The 21,804-nt window shown below is 41.5% G+C and overlaps 1 long non-coding RNA gene across 1 annotated transcript; it reads left to right on the top strand.

Moving 5' to 3' along the window:
• The first annotated feature begins 301 nt into the window (after positions 1-301).
• Positions 302-1,387, top strand: LOC143481206 (uncharacterized). The gene is made up of 3 exons (XR_013121978.1): positions 302-669; positions 763-803; positions 1,020-1,387. It is a non-coding gene; the product is annotated as an uncharacterized LOC143481206 (long non-coding RNA).
• Positions 1,388-21,804: the final 20,417 nt, after the last annotated feature.

Raw genomic sequence — 21,804 nt, 5'->3', positions numbered from 1 at the left:
AGTTGTTTCAGGTTAGTACAATAGGTGATTATTTTACAAGCTGCCAGTTTGAATAATGTTTGGGGCTTCTGGCAATTTCTTATATATTTTATATCGTGCGGTTTATTCGTCGATTGCTGTTTTAACATATCTACTGATTACGTGTTTTGCTGGTATTTTCATAGCTTTTTAAATGTCGATTACTGCAATTATCTACATAAAACTCGTCGCTTTAAGGACACGCCCACGCGTCACTCACTGGGATATTGACACGCTATTGGCTGAGAACTCCGAGGGGCGGTCAGAACCGCCCAGAGACAGATGTGCGCATCTGGGTTTAATGACCAGCGACGTTTCACTGGAGTAACAGGAGACCAGACCGTGTTGGAGAGGCACTGGTCCAACTGGGTCCACAATACCGCACTGGAACTCCCACTGACACATCCTGAGACACCCCGAGACACCCTGTCTCTGTGTCTCCCGACATGAATGCGTATGGAGACGTGCTGTATCTGAGATGATGGTTCGGCGAACACTGGGAATGAAAGCGCCGTGATCGTCATTTCAGGAGTCCTAAACGCTCGGATCTATGAAACATTACATGTAATATTCCTGTTAGGTTGGACCCTAATGGATGATCCACTGCATGGACGTCGTTACTGAGTCTGGACTTGGAGAGAGACACAAGTTGTATGTGAACTGACTTCAGCTCTGTTCAGACTGGGTGTGATATACATTCACCCACTACGTTGGTCCAGTTCTTCACCATGACTTCTCTCACAGGGAATAAAGAGAGGTCTGGGACCAGGAGCCGAAAATACGGGGTAAGTTTGCCTTTCTGCCTTTATTTTGTGCAGTAGTGACCGTGTTTCTTCTGTTCTCCAGATCACTGGGGTTAGATGGCTTGAGATCATCACTAGGGTTAGATGGCTTGAGATCATCACTGGGGTTAGATGGTTTGAGATCATCACTAGGTGGTTAGATGGTTTGAAATCATCCTTAAATGTGTTTACCAAGCACTTTTATTCTTTTCATAGCAGATAGCGGATTCTTCTCCTACCAAGTCAGCCTCTTTCTCCCCTGAAACTTGGTACCGGAAAGCATACGAGGAGTCCCGGACCGGCAGCCGTCCGGCTCCCGAGGGTGCCGGTTCCGTGCCTGGGTCGTCTGGAACACCTTCACCTGTATCCGGAACCTCGTCTCCTGGCTCCTTCTCGGACTCGCCTGTCCCCATCTCACCGGGGATTGGCACGTGTTCGCCAGGGTCCTTAGGTGGATCCCCGGGATTCGGCACCGGTTCCCCAGCCTCGGGTAGTGGGAGCTCCCCCGGTTCCGACAGAGGGGTATGGTGCGAGAACTGCAGTGCCCGGCTGGTGGAGCTGAAGAGGCAAGCCCTGAAACTGCTGATCCCGGGACCCTGTCATTGTGTTTTTCTTGATGAGATGTGATGATGATAAATGAAGCGTGGACCGGTGCGAACAGGGTGTGGTGTTTCTGCGGCGTTTGCGTTGTGCCTCGGTACCACTGCGATGTCCAGAACCTGCCATGATCACAATAGCCAGTGGGCTCAAGTTATTGGGCAGAAACAACTGATTACCGATATTGTAAAGCAGACTGAAGAGAAGAGGCCGTGGGCTAGGACAGTGGTGGTGTGCAGTAAGTTATAAGAGTCCCGTATCCCTACATGTAATGCTGCTTATGCGCTTCTGCGCGCTCCGGTTCTGGGTGCGGGCGCGCTCCGGTTCTCTTCACGCTCACCCTGAACTTGTTAGATTTGCTCATATCGGTGCAGCTGGGGTGTTGTAACAACCAGTGAGTGCTTTCAAAGTATTCAGTATAAAATGCTCAGGAAAACATTAAGTTTGTATGCGATGCATTCCGCACTGCTTTAACCACTGCGCCGCCATGATTCTTGTGAATGTTTTTTTTCTTTGATTAAAGATAATGCACCAGGCACCGATGGACAGTGTGTGTGTGTGTGTGTGTGTGTGTGTGTGTGTGTGTGGGGGGGGGGGGGGGGGGGGTGTCTATAGAGTTGTTTACTCTTCTCTCACTCTAATTTAGATAAATGAACATATATTAGTGCATATATTTTACAAAAACAATCTAAATCTAAATCTTTAGATCAGTGTGACAACACTGACTTAATGAGCTACTTTTCCATTGAAGAGCAGAGTTGTATAATCCAGGTTCAGAAAGTAAAAGTCCTCACCAGGATTTTGCTCAGGCTTCCTGGATTGTGTTGATTCTACTCATTTTACCTGGATTGCACTAATTAGAAATCTAGCAAGCTTGAGCAAAATCCTGGTGAGGACTTTTACTTTCTGAACCTGGATTATACAACTCTGTTGAAGAGAGAGGTCATATATGATTGACATGAACATTTGGCATCAATTAAGTCCCTAATTGCACCATTTTTACAAAAAAGCACACACACACATACACACGCACGCGCGCGCACACACACACACACACACACACCCAAACAACACACATTAACATTTATCACGTCTTGTAGTGTGATATGCATACAGTGTATCCATTACTACATAACCTGGGGGGTGTTCCAAGAAGCGGGTTAAGCAAGAAAACCCGGGTAAGTTAACTCAGAGTTCACGGAAACTCGAGGTTTTCCGTTCCAGAAACCGAGCTTAGAGAGAACCGGAGTCAGTTACTATAGCAACTTATGCTCTGAAGCTAACCTGCTCGCTGGCAGGTTAACTTGGACCTGACCCAGAGTTACAAACACGTCATCATGACGTGTCCTTTCTTCGAAGATCATGTGGATATTGAAACTCAGTTTATTCGCTGAGTTCTTCGTCGGGAACGCCTTATAAAACCCCGAATAGACATAGGCCTACTATCATTTTCGGATTATTTTTTAATGAACGTTATCGTTTTTCAGCACAATCCAATACTTACATCAATAAAATTATTAAGCGTCACATTTCAAATATTACACATCGCGGATCAGCCCTAAATTCTCTCCAGATTGTTATACATCGCTCTTCGTTTTTTGCTAGTGGAAGTTTTTTTTATAGTGTAGAAGATGCGGGATCTGTCAGCAAAGCTACTGTATGTCGGTCTGTCCGAAAACTATGTCTGGCATTAAAATGACTAGTGCCCAGTTTTGTGGTGTTTCCTGGGCATAAGCCAGTTATGGACATCAAAGAGGAATTCCACAGCATCGTTGGTTTGTCTTTAATTCACACGGACAATAAAGAAATTAAGCAAAGAAGAAGCAGTATATAACAAACTTAATTCCATTTACATTTTAAGGATTTCCTAAAGTGGTTGGCTGCATTGATGGAACCTACATATGCTACCTATTCCAGCACCATTAGAACATGAAGGCGATTACATAAACAGAAAATCCATCCATAGCATTAATGTACAGGTACTAACCTTTATAATATATAATGAATAATGTACTTATCTTTAATGGCAACAAAACTAACGTAGCTATTGCCACCAGCCACTTTCCCTCAAACTGGACATATATAGACTTACCTCCCCCTGACTATATCTCAGATTTGCCACCAGTCCAGAGACCAGTCCACCAGCCCTTTGGCACCATGCACCATGCACTTTATCCCTGTCCCATTTACCTACCTCACACACACTGTACATACTGTACTTATATTTTTACATTTTTTTACCTTGCTTATTTTAATGTCTATTGCCTGGCTTGCACCATGACCGTCTTGCACTATGTTGTCCTGCACTATGTTGTATGTAATTGCTGCTATGATATTTTGTAGTATGTAATTGCACTGAGGCCTAGCCTAAATGTGTTTCATTGTGCTGTACAACCCTGTTTCAGCATAATGATAATAAAGTTGAATTGAATTGAACTGACCGTTCTCCCCATCAAGATCATATGTGATGCTTCCCACCTCATCACAAATGTTGAAGCCAGATGGCCAGGATCCGTGTATGATTCCACACTGTACAACAAATCTGAATAGAGTAGGCCTGAGGTAGTGCAATGTAATAGTTAAATCAGTGTAATGCAGTGTAATAGTTAAATCATTGCAAACCCTAGTTGTGATATAGGACACTATGACGGCCTCCTTCATGGAGACAGAGGGTATCCCTGCCTGTCCTATAGGCCTACCTTATGACTCCCTATTCAGATCCTGCACCTGGACCACAGTCCCGCTACAATCAGGCCCACAGCAAAACCAGGGCAAGAATTTAAATGACCCTAGGAATCCTCGAGGCCAGGTTCCAGTGCCTGAAGGGGCTCAGAGTAACCCCTGATAGGGTGTGCCACATAATAATGGCATATGTGGTATTACACAACATTGCAACCATCCAGGAAGAGCGACAGCCTACCATCTTTGACATGCCCACAGATGAGGAACCTTACATGCATGTGGGTGACAACAGAGATGGTGGAGTTGTCAGAGACTCCATCTGCAATCACTGCTTTCCACATTAAATCATGCACCACCACCCACCCCACCCCACCATCCACCCTGTAACCTTTTAATATACATTACAGTCAAATTCACTGTTATGTTTCATTATTTCATTTTTCTTGTAAATAAATATATTTTAGAATATATTTTAAGAATAAGATATAGTTATATACAGCCATACCACTTTGTACTATATTCTTATACTTCATTTTTATCTGATGCCATGTGTGTTTCACACCACTCAGATTAGACCTGGAATCAGTAAGTGTTCAATTAAAAAATATTTAAAAACTCAATACAGTATTATAAAGGTGGAGAAAATAATAATATAATCGCACCCTTCTGCTAAATATAAAAATATCATTTTCACTCACGCATTAACTCTGTTGGCAATTCTTTGACATGCTGACTGCCTTTCTCTAGCAGCTACCGCAGTATTACATTTACGTTTAATAATATCTAAATATTCTGCATACGCAGTCATTAATACTCCTAAGCTACAGTGGTGTGAAATACGATGCTCGGCTGATTTTCGCGTTTAAGTCCATGATAAATCCTATTTATCTGCGTTCCATTAAGAATGCCTTTTATATTTACGCGTGAACGCGCTTCTGTCTGGGTCAACCTACTCAGAGTTGAGCGACCCTGATTACTTTAACTCCGATCCGCCGTTTTGGAACCGAAAACTCTGAGTATGTCAGATCGGGGTAAGACAACTCAGAGTTCAGGGTTAAGTTTAAAGTTTGTTAACCCCGCTTTCTGGAATACCCCCCTGATGCCTATGAGGGAAGTTGAAGCATGAGGTGGCACGCGCAGCTTTCTTTCCTCAGAGTGAAGCAGCGCTTGGGCTTGAGTGAGCAGTTTATGCCCCTGGTCAGTGTTGAGTTGAGGGCTTTTTGTGTCAGTGGTTTGGCTTAGCTGAGGGCTTTTTCTGTCAGTGGTTGGGTTTGTTTGTGTTTTTGTGTCAGTGGTTGGGTTTGTGTTAGTGTGTCAGTGGTTGGGTTTGGCTGTGTTTAATGTCAGTGGTTGGGTTTGTCTTTTTGTGTCAGTGGTTGGGCTTGGCTAAGGTGTTTTTGTTCAGGCTAGCTGCATCTTGAGTTTTTCTTTAATGGAAGCTGGAGCATGAGGTTTATGGAGTTTACTGTTGCAATGTGGTTCATTATGGATGGAGTGTTGTGATGCCCAGTGAACCACCTCAAACTAGAAGTTCAAGATCAAGAACTAAGAACCCACCACAAAATTTAGAAGTCAGGATGCCAGGAGGTGTAGAAATGATAAAAAATAAGAAGAAATGTCAAAACAATGTCTCTGATTGATCAAGGAACAGTTCAGTATAATACAGAATTCATAACAAAAAGTCCTATGCAGTGCAGTGATGTGTAAGCATATATAATGTGTGAGTAATTTTGTGGGTCTGTGTGAAATGATCGGATTGTTGTTTTGCCATATAATACTGAGATGGTAATGTACAGAACAGTGAGTGTGTGAACATGTGAGGGTTCCAGTCTGAGTCCTGTTGGAGTTTGTAATCATAGAAAGACTCTGGGATTACTGAAAGACTAGGATTACTGGTTGTGTGTGTTCTACCTCATGTGATCGATCCATAAAGCTGGGTAATCTGCCTGTAAAGCAGTGAAAAGGAGCCATCAGGTCACCATACTACACAGGAAGCAGGCCTTCCCGGTTTATCAGACACCTGTCGCCCGTTAACTATTTCCTATATAAGACCTCCCTATACGACCCTTGTGAAATATTGCCAACATTCCTGAAAGCATACTAAGAGTTATTATTCTGATTCTCTGGTTTGACCTGGTTTAGCTATTCTCCGATTTGCCCGCTGGCACTTCTGTTCGGTTGGATTGTTTCTAGTGTACGGACCCGGACTGCCCTCGATCTCTTTGGTATTACTCCCCTGCCACTAAAGAGTTAACTTCTTTGAAATCTGCAAGTGTCTGTGTATGCCTCGTTTCCAGCGTCACTGTGTGTGTGTGAATATATATATACACACACACCAATGCTGAGGTGAAAGTTGACTGAAAACCTGGTATGGTATATGTTGTATGGGAAACATTAGCCATAATTAAAGACGACACCATTAAGTTGATTTTAATTGTGTACTTGGTGAATCTCAACTGAAGCCAAACGTTCTTATTGTGCCTTTTCGTTTTTCATTCAATGTTGCTTACTGTGTATTTACTAATCAGTGGCAAACAGATTAATTAACATACAGTGTGTGTGCTAATGCAAATATAGCTGATTATCTCGTGTTTCTTATGTTTTTATGAAGCTTATGTCTTCATAATTCATAGAGATAATCCTAATGTGATTGTACATTGTTTTCTTTGATATTGTCACGGTGAAGCAGGCCCCTACCGGCCGCCTCCGTCCACAGCGGCTGTTGTTGTTGTTGTCTGGTGACGTCATGTGCGTCCCTCAGGTGGGCGGAGCCCATGATCCGTCTCACCTGAGGGTCGTTTGTTTGCCTATATATGTCTTGTCTTTGTACCAGTTGACCGCTGGTCATTATATCCTTAATTTGGAGATATAGCACGGGTTTTAGGTTTGCACACTTTCTATTAAACCATCCTTTTTCCCTGAGACTTGGCGTGATCGCTTCCTTTTTGTTGCTCACCCCCGCCCGTCACAGATATACTGTGCATTTGTTTGTGTATATATATATATATATATAAAATTATATAATGTATGTACACTGAAAAAAATGATACTTTGGACCAACTTAAATATTATTATATTTATGATTGAGTTGAAATCCTATATTTTAATTTAATATCAACTAAAATATTTATTTACTCAAACTCAAAAATACTTCCAGTCAAAGTAAAAGGATTACTTATTATAAAGACCACATACTCATTTATTAACTTTGTTTCAAGTTATTTTTTTAAATTTAGGAACAATTATATTTACTATTACATTCAAGTATAGTTTTTACTTTTAAGTAAACTAATTAAATTACTCTAATTTTGTTACATGCAATTTTATAAATTTTCTCAAGGTAATTTCCGGGGTCAGTACAAACTACAATTTCTTGCTTAATCAAGTTGCAGGGCAACATATTCATAAACAAAAGCTACATTTGATGTGGATAGATTTTTCATTTGGGATAAATCTAAAACAATGTTTGATTTGGTTTACTCACAACCAGGGGCGAGGCTAGGGTATTTTTTAGTGGTGCTAGAGCACCACCGTGAGGTTGCTCAGCACCCCCTGGCTCAACACATTTTTAAAATATTATATTATGCAAAAAACTTGCTCTGCACCTGCGCAATACTTTGTTATTGTGCCTGTTTGAGCACTGGGGGCTGGGCACCCCTAAAGACCAGGGGGGTATTCCAAGAAGCGGGGTTAACAAATTCTAAACTTAACCCTGAACTCGGAGTTGTCTTACCCCGATCTGACATACTCAGAGTTTTCGGTTCCAAAACGGCGGATCGGAGTTAAAGTAATCAGGGTCGCTCAACTCTGAGTAGCTTGACCCAGACATAAGCGCGTTCACGCGTAACTATGAAAGGCATTCTTAATGGAACGCAGATAAATAGGATTTATCATGGACTTAAACGCGAAAATCAGCCGAACATCGTATTTCACACCACTGTAGCTTAGGAGTATTAATGACTGCGTATGCAGAATATTTAGATATTATTAAACGTAAATGTAATACTGCGGTAGCTGCTAGAGAAAGGCAGTCAGCATGTCAAAAAAATTGCCAACAGAGTTAATGCGTGAGTGAAAATGATATTTTTATATTTAGCAGAAGGGTGCGATTATATTATTATTTTCTCCACCTTTATAATACTGTATTGAGTTTTTAAATATTTTTTTATTGAACACTTACTAATTCCAGGTCTAATCTGAGTGGTGTGAAACACACATGGCATCAGATAAAAATGAAGTATAAGAATATTGTACAAAGTGGTATGGCTGTACATAACTATATCTTATTCTTAAAATATATTATAAAATATATTTATTTACAGGAAAAATGAAATAATGAAACAACAGTGAATTTGACTGTAATGTATATTAAAAGGTTACAGGGTGGATGGTGGGGTGGGTGGTGGTGCATGATTTAATGTGGAAAGCAGTGATTGCAGATGGAGTCTCTGACAACTCCACCATCTCTGTTGTCACCCACATGCATGTAAGGTTCCTCGTCTGTGGGCATGTCAGAGATGGTAGGCTGTCGCTCTTCCTGGATGGTTGCAATGTTGTGTAATACCACATATGCCATTATTATGTGGCACGCCCTATCAGGGGTTACTCTGAGCCCCTTCAGGCACTGGAACCTGGCCTCGAGGATTCCTAGGGTCATTTAAATTCTTGCCCTGGTTTTGCTGTGGGCCTGATTGTAGCGGGACTGTGGTCCAGGTGCAGGATCTGAATAGGGAGTCATAAGGTAGGCCTATAGGATAGGCAGGGATACCCTCTGTCTCCATGAAGGAGGCAGTCATGTCCTATAATCACACTAGGGTTTGCAATGATTTAAGTATTACACTGCATGTGAACAACTAGCAAAACTACCGCAGGCCTACTCTGTTCAGATTTGTTGTACAGTGTGGAATCATACACGGATCCTGGCCATCTGGCTTCAACATTTGTGACGAGGTGGGAAGCATCACATATGATCTTGATGGGAAGAACGGTCAGTTACAATAGCTACGTTATTTTTGTTACCAATAAAGATAAGTAGCCTATTCATTAAGGATTATAAAGGTTAGTACCTGTACATTAATGCTATGGATGAATTTTCATGTTCTAATGGTGCTGGAATAGGTAGCATATGTAGGTTCCATCAATACAGCCAATCACTCTAGGAAATCATTAAAATGTAAATGGAATTAAGTTCGCTATATATTGCCTCTCCTTTGCTTAATTTCTTTATTGTCCGTGTGAATTAAAGACAAACCAATGATGCTGTGGAATTCCTCTTTGATGTCCATAACTGGCTTAAGCCCAGGAAACACCACAAAACCGGGCACTAGTCATTTTAATGCCGGACATAGTTTTCGGACAGACCGACATACAGTAGCTTTGCTGACAGATTCCGCATCTCCTACACTATAAATAAAACTTCCACTAGCAAAAAACGAAGACCGATATATAATAATCTGGAGAGAATTTAGGGCTGATCCGCGATGTGTAATATTTGAAATGTTATTATAATAATAAAGTTATTGATGTAAGTAATGGATTGTGCTGAAAACGATAACGTTCATTAAAAAAATAATCCGAAAACGATAGTAGGCCTGTCTATTCGGGGTTTTATAAGGCGTTCCCGACGAAGACCTCAGCGAATAAACTGAGTTTCAATATCCACATGATCTTCGAGGAAAGGACACGTCATGATGACGTTTTTGTAACTCTGGGTCAGGTCCAAGTTAACCTGCCAGCGAGCAGGGGTGGGTTTCCCGAAACGTTCGTAGCGCTAAGTACTTCTTAACCTCGTACGTTTCATACGAGGTTACGAAGTACTTGGCGCTACGAACGTTTCGGGAAATCCACCCCAGGTTAGCTTCAGAGCATAAGTTGCTGACTAACTAAGTTGCTAACTGTCTCCGGTCAGTTATTTTCAGGTCAGGGATTTTCTCGCTTAACCCGCTTCTTGGAACACCCCCCAGATCCTAAAATCGCCCCTGCTCACAACAAATAAAAGACAAGAATTTTTTCCTCAAAAGACCATAATATTTATTCAAATGTCTTCACGTTTACCAACTTTTCTGTACCAAAATATATAAAAACACAAAATAAATAATAATAAAATATCAAAAGTAAAATATCATTGATTTAAAAATGAATTTTAAAGCTAGTAAAGCTCGCCACCAATACAATCTACTAAATATCAAACACAGAAACAAAATACATGAAATAAAATTAATTACGGCCTTTTCAATGTTTCTTCTTTTAAGCTTTTGCAATATTTCTTAAGCATACACACCGACCAGTGCAACATGTGAAACAGTTCTGTACATTTCTCCTTGCAAACTTGAGATTTATTCTAACAGCCATTAAGAAGTTCTAAAACAGTGAAGAGCTGTTAACTTGGCTATCCATTGGTGAACTGACCAGAACGTATGAATGTTACATTACAAAGTGAAAGCAAAAGATAAAACTGAACCAGAAGGAGTGCAATCTATTAACAAAGGTTAGCACTTTTGCTGATTGTGAATTTAGCATATTCACATTTTCAGTGCCACAATACTTCTCACTACAATGAATTATGTAAACAATGACCTGTTCCATTATCTTAAAATGTATCTAAATGCATGCAACAAACAAAACTATATCCAAATGTCTTTCTTTGATAAATCCAATATTTAAAGCTTGGCACTAAGACTGCACACTTTGCGTGTCATTTTCTTTGGTTCTATCTCCATGAAGATTTTCTGCAATGCATCAAAAGTGTATTTAAGCTCACCTGGATAGCTCAAGTTTACAGCATATGTGAGACCAAACAGCATGGCACATGCATGTGCAACTGACGGCAACTCATTAAGGACTGCAACACCTTCAATTGCAATCCCAATATCATGTGCTGGCTGGAGAGAATCCTCATCCTCCCTGATGACCAACACTGCCATTGCACACCTCTTTAGCTCTGTTACAGCTTCCTCCTTCTGAGCAACCTGATGAAAGAGAAAACATTTATTAGAAAGTTGGATTGGTCTCTCTCTCTGAAGCTGGGATGGGCCCCTCTCCCCTAATCATTGTTAGCCAGTGGATTGTGAAAATAATCTATGCTCATATACATGGCCTCAGGTCCTAAACATTTTGCATATTAGCGTATGCTTGCTGTTGCCTGTATGTACTGTGGAGTTCCGTGTCCCCCACTGGTTCTTAATCAGCACAGTTTAATATTTATGAAAACTAATGTATAGCTGTTTTTGTTCAGAGGTGTGGCACTGAAAACGCCTTACAATTGGACTTTTTTGGTTTGACTGGAAATAAATGACCTGCTGACAGTAAGCGATGGAAGCTTTTCTAAACCTTAAGTGATTCAAATAACACTACTTACCAGATACTCCACATCTTCCCCAAGGTACACAGTAAGGCACTTCAGCAGACACTCTCTCTTCAGACTCACCTCAAGGCTCTAGGTAAGAACCCAAAAACATGTAATGCTAAACATACCCTGTTATGAATGTTTGCCTATATTTCCTCAGTTACCATCATAGTTTCTCTAAATGACAACAAATCTAATCTAACTCTTAGTGGGTAGCATTAAATATATGAAATGTGTTACACTTAGAGTAATACATGAATGAAGTGATTTGACAGACTGAACTCAGCTTTCCCTTTAAATACCAGTCAAGTTCAGAGACCTGCAGCACAATGTATTTTTCTATTTGATTAATTAGTACTAATTCAATTTCAAACAAGCTTACTGGCTAAGATAATGTATATTAGATGTGCATAGAATAATGGAATTTATATAAATATAATGTTTTACCCATACTCGTACTAACCTTGGCTGACGTTTCCAAAAAACTTGCATTGACCATTTAAAAAAATAAATAAATAAATTGGTTGACCACTACTAGTTAGCTTTGAGCAAACCAGTTTCAAAACTTGTCACACAATAAATGAGCTCTACTGCTTCTATTTAAAATGTGTGATATAATTCAAGCTTTGTTGTACTAAACAAGCACCTACCTGATCAAGAACCTTCAGTATTTTCTGTGTCTTCTCTCTGACAACTCCTCCCTTGTTTCTGATTATCTCAATCAGCTTGCTGTGGTGCTTGTCCAAAGAAGCCAGGAACCGCGGTTGCAGTGGAACAGTTGTAATTCTCAGAAATTCATTATTTATCTTAAAAAGTTAAAAACAAACATGCAAATCAACTACGTTACCTTATAACTATGGTATGAGAGCTTAGATGCAATCACATACATTTTGAATGTGGCTGGCTCACGCTCTTCCTTTTCATAGGTGTCAGGAATGTCACCTGATAGCCATTAAGGACTCAGCTGTTCCTCATCACCACGCCCACATTCCAGGCTTTCATATACACCGTCATCACAACACCTCGTCGCGAAGTATTGCCAACCATGTTGCATACCGAGCGTTATCATACCCTGCTGTTTCTCCTGTGTACCGACCTCTGCCTGTTCCCTCGACCCCGTCTTCTGCCTAGCCCTCAGGTACCGTACGGACTCTGCCTTCCCGTTACGACCCCGGACCGGATAGACCACTCTCAACAAACGGCATTAGATCAACTCCGTTTATGCATTAACATCTCGCATTCTCTGGTTGTATCTATCTGCCAAATAAAGAGCACTGTGCTTTTGCATAAGGATCCCTCTCCGTCTCTTCCTGACGTTACAATAGGGCACAATTGATTTATTCACATTGCTTAGAAAACTTACTTCATCCATGGTGAACAACGCAGGCCATCTCTCCTTTAACTCTTCTATTTTTGGTTCCTTTTCCACAATATCCTTTCTTTGCAGTGAGAAAGTCTTGGCCATTTTTTCCCTTATCACAGAGTGATTGTTTCGCTTCTTTAGTTCACTTAAAAGTGACAGTCTCTCATTTTCCAACGTGTCTATGGTCTCTCCAGCTGGAATGTCAGGAATGTGGTTGGCCTCTCCTTTCCTAGGTCTCTTTACTTTTTTTGCTGGCAATGCATCCTCTGGAGCTTTTGACTTAAGTGAATTGGCAATTAATTCAGAACACCCGATGCCTTTTAGCTGAGTTCGGTAGTTGCCCATTTTTGTCTTCAGCCGCTGCTTCCACCCATAGCAGCGGTTGTATGAACCTGGTTCAGAGAGGCATGGATGTTTCTTGATCAGTGCTTCAGCAACATCACTGAAGTCAGCATCTGTTGGGTAGGCTTTGTACTTGAATATTTCTTCAGCTAGCTTTTCCAGAATATTTGACTTGGTTTTTGAACTCAGTGTCAACCTGGTCATGTCTGACCTATATACCGCATTTCCCTTTTCTAACTGAAGTTCAGTGTCATAGGAAAACACTGGTATTTGAAACTCTCTTGGCCACATCCGAGTTCGTGTAGAAGCAGAGCTGGAGAGTGAGGATAGGATCTCTGTGTCATCTGATGATTGTGGCATTAAATCATCACAGACAGTGATATTAAATTCTTGGCTACAGTTATCAGTTATTGGGATGACCTTGATAGTTGCAAAATCCTCAAGTTAAGTGGTAGAAGTCAGGTTTACTAGTGCATCTCCAAAATCTCTGTCTTGGTACTGCAGTCTGAAATTCCCACTAAGCGCACACAGTTTGCTGACTTCATCCATAAGCTCCCCCATTGTATTTGGTATTCCATCAGGCAGAATTAGCTTCCTGGTGTCATTGGGATGTGAGAATAACTCACAACTTGGCTGGCCTTTTGACTGCCATGTCATTTGCTCCTAAATGACCTAGTAAAAAATTAAGAATACAATAAAAACACAATTAGGTGTACAAAATGGACAACAGCAAATTATATAGAAATAATCATAATTTATTCACAACCCTCTCCTTCTCAGGTAAAAAAAAACACTAAATAACTTTAGGAAATTCCCAACATTTGTGCAACTAAAACTGAAGCATTATATTATCATTACCCAAGTTTATAACACTTCCATTTTCATGACATATGTAACAGAGGCAGATTATATCTGCCCCATCTAATTTATTTAGGTCTAATTTTGGATACACCGAGTGCATTATTATCATACAATATTGACTAAATGCTTTCTGGTGAAAAGTCTTGTATTTTTTTTATATTGCAATAATTATCACTAGGGGTGACCTGCAATAGTCGCTGATTCGACTATACCCCCTAGTCGACTATGAACGTCATAGCCGAATGTACCATTCTAACTGCATGGGGGTGCCCAAGGATACAACTAAGCATTAGTTGTTACATGAAATGTTTTTGTTTTCGTTATATATAGCCTTTTGTCAAATAAATTAAAAATAATTTCTGTTAGTAAATATTTAAAAATGATGTTTGCGCATTAACAATAGGCATCTTCCTTACTACACATTAATAAATCACACCCTGCTGTTGCACAATCCAAACGAGCGGAGCTGAACACGCTACAGAATACGCGCAGCATACGCGCAGCATCTGCCGAGATTATAATGGCTACTAAAAAACTTCAAAAGTATTTTGAAAAACATAAAGATGAATCAAACAAAGTAAAGTGCAAGTTATGTCATCAATGTCTTTCATTTCACACGACAACAACCAACATGGCATACAATTTAAAACGCGTAAGGCGAAAAAAAACGTTTGCCGTTTCAGTCGTGTCGTCTCGTCGCGTCTCGGCAAGTAGGCCTATACATTATTTGTTGTTGTTTGCTTTTAAACCCCGTTACTTGAACCTTTCCTTATATTTTTTTGCTGTTGTGTGGCAATTTTTTTATATTTTCAGGCAGGCATATTTTATTTAAAATATTTTTGACATTTTGCACAGTGCCTGTCTGACACTTCGATATGCGCAATGCGCACTGACGGTTAATGTTCTCTAATGTTTGTGACGCGTGGGCAGGGCGAAGGATGAGAATCCTCGCTTTCTGTTGGTCACTTAAATTTTTAACAGAGATTGCGCAATAGCGCACGAGTAACACTGAAACATTCACACAGAAACCTGTAGACTCTAGACAACGACGAGCACAGGACACTGCGCGAACGCACATTAAATAGACAAACCACATTAGCCCCACGTGATTACGAGACGATTCACAGGTGAGACAGATTATCACACGACATAACCATAACCACGGAGATTCACTGACACAGACAAAGCACGTGGACAACGTTAACACACGCCCAAAAGGGAGGGGCCGGGGTCCTCAACGTGACAACGTTTCATTAAAAAATAAATAAGTAAATAAATAAAAGCTGAATAAAGCCAACCTACCATGTTTATTCATTTATCTGAGTGTTTTAGGTTTTTACTTTTAAGAGGAAAAAAGTCCTGAACGAGAATGGGATCCCATTTAAGGTGCTCTAAATAAAAAATAAATAAAAATAAACCCGATTCGACTATTAGTCGACTAAAGGGAAAAGCTGACGAATCAGATTCGACTATGAAAATCCTTAGTTGAATACACCCCTAATTATCACTGAAAAAATACATTGCAATGAAAGGTTTTTTCCCCTAATATCATAAAGCAAGACCTGCAATAAAGGGCAAAACCTGTTTCAGAAGGTTAAGTTAACCTTTTTTCACATTTGAGCAAACTGTACCTGTCTAAAAGACTTTATCAAAACAAGAATTAAGTAGTTCATTTATAAAGTTAGAGTAAAAAGCACAGTTTTTCTTAAGACAATATTGTGCATCCAGACCTAAAACAAATCCTAAAGGTGTTCTTAATATAGCAAATCCAGTAGTCACAACAAATGCTTTTTGTTTTACTGCCTTAAAAAAAAAATTAAATCAGGTAATTGAGGTTGAAAAATCAATTAGTGTTCAAACATCAATACATTTCACTCAAATGTGAAATATGGAACTTCCCATTTAATATTACAACTTATAGCAGGGTTACTCAAACCTGGCCCTGGGTATCTACCACCTTGAAGAGATCGGATCCAACACACCTGATATTCAGTTGCCTCTGAAGCCCCTCATTACCTGGATCAAATGTGTAAGATCAAGGTTAGAGCTAAACTCTGTAGGGGGTAGATCTGCAGAACCAGGAATGGGTGTACAAAATGTACAATGAACCATTTAAAGAAATCTGTTTTAAATGCAACGTAATTCAAATCTGAAATCTAAGTTGATAGTCTGTTGCAAAGTTATATCACATACTATAAAATATCTGCCCGTTTTATAAGAATTGAAATAGTTTAGAAGCAATTAAAACGTTAATTGTTGAGCGGGGGCGGGGGGGTATGTGGCGAACGTCAGCTGTTGAGCGGGGGGGGTTGTATACGTTGTATATCGCGATCGATCGCCAGTGGAGGGCGACATAGATATGGATCGGAGGTAAATAAACTAGATTTTTTTTCTCGCCGTGTGAAATCGGAGGTGTGCCGTGTGAGCGTGTGAAGACGGTAAAATGTGTGTGTCACACGCTCAATGCATGAGACTTGAGAGCCCTGGATACAGATAATGGGCAGCCTGAAATTGATGCCTCTGAGCTAACGAATACAGTACATTTTTATAACAGTTTGTATGACGGATTACTCTTTTGAAGAAACTTGCTTCAAATCTCATAGTCCATAGTGCAACAAGGGGGTCAAACTAGCGTATCAACTGTGGATAGTGCTCCAGGTAATGATGTTTAGGCAGAATTTTTCCAACAGGAAAAACTTCTTGAAGTACTGTCCTGTGTTCTAATATCTTGAAGTCAAGATAGGAAATAGACTCCTCAGTGTGAAAAGGTGCAACAACAAGTCCTTTAATTCACAGAGGACCTCCCATGCTGGTTCATTTAAAGGAACTCTGGTTCCGATCAAGAAAGGAAGAAATCTCAAGAGGCTCCAATTTTCATGTGCATTTCCTCCGATTGTTTTCTTTGTTGTGAAGGTGAGGGGCACAGAATGGGGACGGTTTGTCTTATCAGTCCACTTGGAAATGTGGCTATTGCTTCATTCAGTTCAGATAATGTAAAATATTTTTTAGAAATTAGCTTTGTAAGACACAGAGCAATTTCAACAGAGATAATTCCTTCAAAGAGATCATGAACTATATCTGGGGGGAAACTCTGTGTCACACTAAAATAGGACAGATTTTCTGACAGCACACATTTCCTTTTTACACCAAAATGAGTAGGAAATGAATTTTCTTCAATAGCTTTGAGATGAGAAGTATGAAGAACACTGCTTCTTAGGCAAAACACTCCTGACCTGACTTCTTTGGTTTGTATATCTGCATTTTCTGCTGTACAAAATCTGCAAACATATTTACCTGAAAAATTTTCCACAAAACCTGCAATACTGTGGGCCCCAAGATTGTCTGCTACTATACAATGAACAAATCCTTTCACAGTTTTCCCCAACTTGGCAAAAAACAGTCATTGTTGTTCTACGTCTCCTAGTCTGCGTCTGTGGTCCACCGTGCCTCTACCTCCCCCCCGCACCGCGAAGCCGCAGTATCGCTCGAGGAGATGGAGAGAGACCCGGTGTGTGCTTTCCAGCTGGCTTCAGCACGGGAGTGCAATGTCCCAGAGGTGGCGAAGATACTCCGCGAGGGGGTGGTGAGGATGTGGAGAGAGTGACACCCCTCTCGTTCCCGCGAGCTCTCACCTCTGAGAGTGGGTGCTTGCGTGATCTGTGCCACGGACACAACCCCAGAGAGCGAATTCAGGGAGGAGGCAGGGTACCCGCGGGTCCTTAAAAAGTCTTTAAATGTCTTAAATTTAGTTTTACATATTCAAGGTCCTAAAATGTCTTAAAATGTCTGGAATTTTAGGAGGCGAGGCAAGTAATAAGTAAGTAATGTGTTGCTCAGTTTTTCTGTTTTATTTTACCGATGTATACACAATAATTATCATTTCCGCAATGGCCGTATACTCCGCATGGTAGATGGCAGTAGTACGTCACCTAACAGGTGGAAACAGCAGACGATGCTTTAGCTGCCTAGCAATCTGCTTCTCTTATTTGAGGGCTGCGGCGGGAACAACAATACAAGGCTCCGATGCAGACATGGGTAAATGTCGATTCAATGAAGTGGCTGGAGGATGAAAAATATTGTGGCTAGCTGCTAACTGCAGTTTAACTGTAAGTGCCAAAAATGATTTGTCTACTGTGTAGTGTGACCAAACGTCTGTATTTCCCGGGACGTATTTCACGTCCTGTCCCGGGTTTTTTTTTAAGTGAGGAAGTGTCCTGGTTTTTAAATTACCTTCATTGGACCATTACAATTTAAATGTACAGGCACTAGGGCACTGCGCACGCCGCTGTATGTGCCGTAATCCCTGAGCTGCGTCAAGCTTGGTTTATACATGACGCAACGCGACCGGTGCGAGGTTCCGCGTGCCGACAATGACGCAATCGCGGTGGCTCTGCCCCTGCGCAAGGTCCCCGAGTGCTGTCGCTTTGCGAGGTCGTGCACATCCCCTCCCCCCTCAACAACTTACGGTCGCCACCCCCCCCCCCCCCCCCAAACTATTTAAACTCGCCACCACCTCCATGTTCAAATTTCACTCCAAGCAATCTTGAAATGTTGGCAAATCCGGTAATATTTTTCCTTGTGAGAGGTATTAAAAAGGTCTTAAAAGTCATTGAATTTGAGATTTTAAAATGTGCAGATACCATGGAGGAGGGTCTCCTTGGATTCAAAGGAAGAGGACTACCCTCCGTCCGTGGGCTCCGCTCCCACCGTAGACTACGGTGAGGAAGAGGAGGAAGATGAGGAGTCCTACATGGAGGACGAAGAGGTGTCCTACACGGAGGAGGAAGAGGAGAGTCCTCCCCCCTCGGAGCTCTCCGCGGGGACCGTGAAGGGAAGGAGGACTCCTGAGAAGGGCGTGTCCTCCAGACCGTCTGAGGCCAGTGCCATGGACTACTCCCAGGGTGAGAGCCCGGCAGAGTCTATGAAATGGAGCCTGGGAGAGGAGGAGGAGCAGAGGGAGACCGACAGGGGACTCCCATGCGGCCCGCCTGAAGTGTCCTTCAGCTACGCTGCACCTGACGCGTCCACCAGCCGCGCTGCACCCGGCGCCTCCGCCAGCCGCACCGCACCCGGTGGAGGGTTTGCAGCGAGGGCAGGAGGAGGACCGCCCACCGCAGCACCAGCAGCTCCTGGTCTCTCTCCCTTTGCCCTTCTCCTGGCGTGTAGCTTGGCGCCTGTGTCGTGTGTGTCTGTTCCTGTGTTCGTATGTCTTCCCGTGTGTCTCCCAAACCCCCTTTTCCCGTTTATGCCTCTGTGTGTTAATGTACCTGTGTGTGTATTCGTGAGCGTCCCGTTATGTTTGTCTAATGCAGTGGTTCCCAAAGTGGGGGGCGCGGAGCTATTGCAGGGGGGGCGCGGAGCTTGGAAGTAAAACATGTGCACATGTGTCAATATGGGGGATGCACCGATTCTGAAAAAATTCTAGATTGGGTATCGGTGACAATGTGACCGATACATAAAAACAGATCTATTCAGTCTAATTCTATGCTTGTAACGCTTTTCGGAGTTAGTTCAACCTTAAGTTTACACACATGGGTCACAGACGACCCACGTGCATTTACCATTTCATAACTCACCACAGCTCCCATCACACAAGTATTGTTTTTTCAATTGTTCTAACATTACTTTAGAAAATATTTTGATGATCTTTGGGAAAGACAATTGTACATACTGTAATATTTTATTAGGTTTAGGTTACCTTGAGAGTGAGTACATTACTTGTAAGAAGGTCACAAGTAATTATTATTTACTAGCTAACTGTTGAACCTTGAAGAGGCCTGTGGTTCTCTAGTACAACATGGTGGGTGTTTCCATCCTCAATGTCTACACCAACTTCACCTGCACAACACCCTGGTGATATGGGTGGGGTGAACGCTGCATGGCTCCTATTCATCAAGGAACTGAGCAAAAATCTTGTCATGCCACATATGAAGAGGTACATGGAGGTCTCACCCAAACTCCAACAGCATGTGTTTGAGGCAGTGGGAAGATGTGGGTTACAAAAACAAACCACAGCCACCACCCATCCTCAGAAAGACATCCCCAAGGAGGGCCAACGACAGAGGAAGAGGTGCGCTCGCTGCCCTCTTCCCGAAGACAGAAAGAGGAAAAGGTGCAAAGACAGAAAGGCCAGCCAGCCCAGGGGGCAGGTGAACCAGATGCCTGAACCACCTCAACTGGCTCCTCTCTACAAGACAGAGCAGCGAGACTACTCAGCAGCGAGACTACTCAGCAGCGAGACTACTCAGCAGCGAGACTACCGTACTCCTCACCTTATCTCTAAGGGAGACCCGAACATCCAGCAGAGGAAACTCATTTCAACCACTTGTATTCACAGTCTCATTCTTTGTCTCATTGTATTCATGATCTCATACTAGCCAAAGCTTACAGTATGACCATAGGTGAGACTTGGAATGTAGACCAGTAAAAACCCTTCACCACAACGGTCCGTTACAGCGTTCGCGACACTGCAGAGGCTGCACCGATCTGCCGGTCACCCACCTGTTTTCTGCTCACTGTCCTCACCCGAGCGTCTTTTCACCTGTCCCTCGTCCCCTTGTCTGTGTTTGTATTCAAGTCCAGTTTTCTGTTCAGCCTTTGTTGCATCATTAGTCTTCCACACTAAGTGTTGCGGTATTTATCTTATAGTCATCATAGTCAGAGTCATCTTAAGGTATTGTTGTCCTGTCCTGGTTTCCCTATTTGTCTTGTTCTTCCATGTTCTGTTTTTGGATCTTGCCTATACCCTTTATTGGTTATTTTGAAGATGCTTCGTTTACATTTCCTCTTCCTTTGATGTCTGCATTTGGGTGGTCACTTTGAAAACCTGACATTGTGTGTGTGTGATAAAATGAAAAATATGTGGTAAAAACCAAATAAATGTTTGACCCCACTCACTACTAAAGTAACAACTTAAAACTAGTTATTATTGGATTATGTTACTTTATTTTATATCACATTTGGATGAAGGGGTCATTTTGACCCATGTGTGTACATTTTTAAAAACTATTTTTGTTCAAGAAGTATTAAAGTACAAATGAAAATAATGATCAGCAGTGATCAAAAACAAGATATTTAATGAATACTTGAAATATTCAATCATAAAAGAAATAGATTCAAAAGACAGGAACACAGAAAAACCCTACCAGCATTATATGACACTGGATATGAATGTGGGTCATTTTTGACCCATGTGTGTAAATTCAATGTACTATTATAGAAACTATTTTTGCTCAATAAGTATTAAAGTTCAAATGAAAATAATTATCAGCAGTGATCAAAAACAAGATATTTAATAATGAATATTTGGAATATTCAATCATAAAAAGAATAGATTCAAAAGACAGGAACACAGAAAAACCCTACCAGCATTATATGACACTGAATATGAATGTGGGTCATTTTTGACCCATGTTGTGCATTAGAGGGGGTGTGCATATGTTGCGCATCAAAGGGTTAACAGAAGCGCCCCCTAGTGGGCCCGCCGGCGGGCCCAGCTCCTTTACGGCGATATAAAACATATTAAACATTAATGAATCTCCGAACAAAAGCGCTTAAATCAAAATTTCCTATCCCATCTACATGCCTACCGAGTTTCAGCCGTCTACGTGCAGCCGATCGCGAGATATCCGGCTTTGAAGTTGACCACAAAAGTGCACCCCGCGAGGGGGTCTCCCGACATATCCGTTTACAAAACATATTTATGTTGTGAAATGTCTTAATGTTTTGTCACCTAAAAATCGTTTACTAATAAGGCTTTAATTTAAGACCTTAACAGCGTAGATCCGTTGTGGTTAAGTACCTTAAAAAGCTTG

Source organism: Brachyhypopomus gauderio, chromosome 17 (assembly GCF_052324685.1).
Source record: "Brachyhypopomus gauderio isolate BG-103 chromosome 17, BGAUD_0.2, whole genome shotgun sequence".
NCBI classification, from domain to species: domain Eukaryota; kingdom Metazoa; phylum Chordata; class Actinopteri; order Gymnotiformes; family Hypopomidae; genus Brachyhypopomus; species Brachyhypopomus gauderio.
Note: the sequence above shows the minus strand (reverse complement) of the source record. Positions and strands in the feature narration are given on the sequence as shown.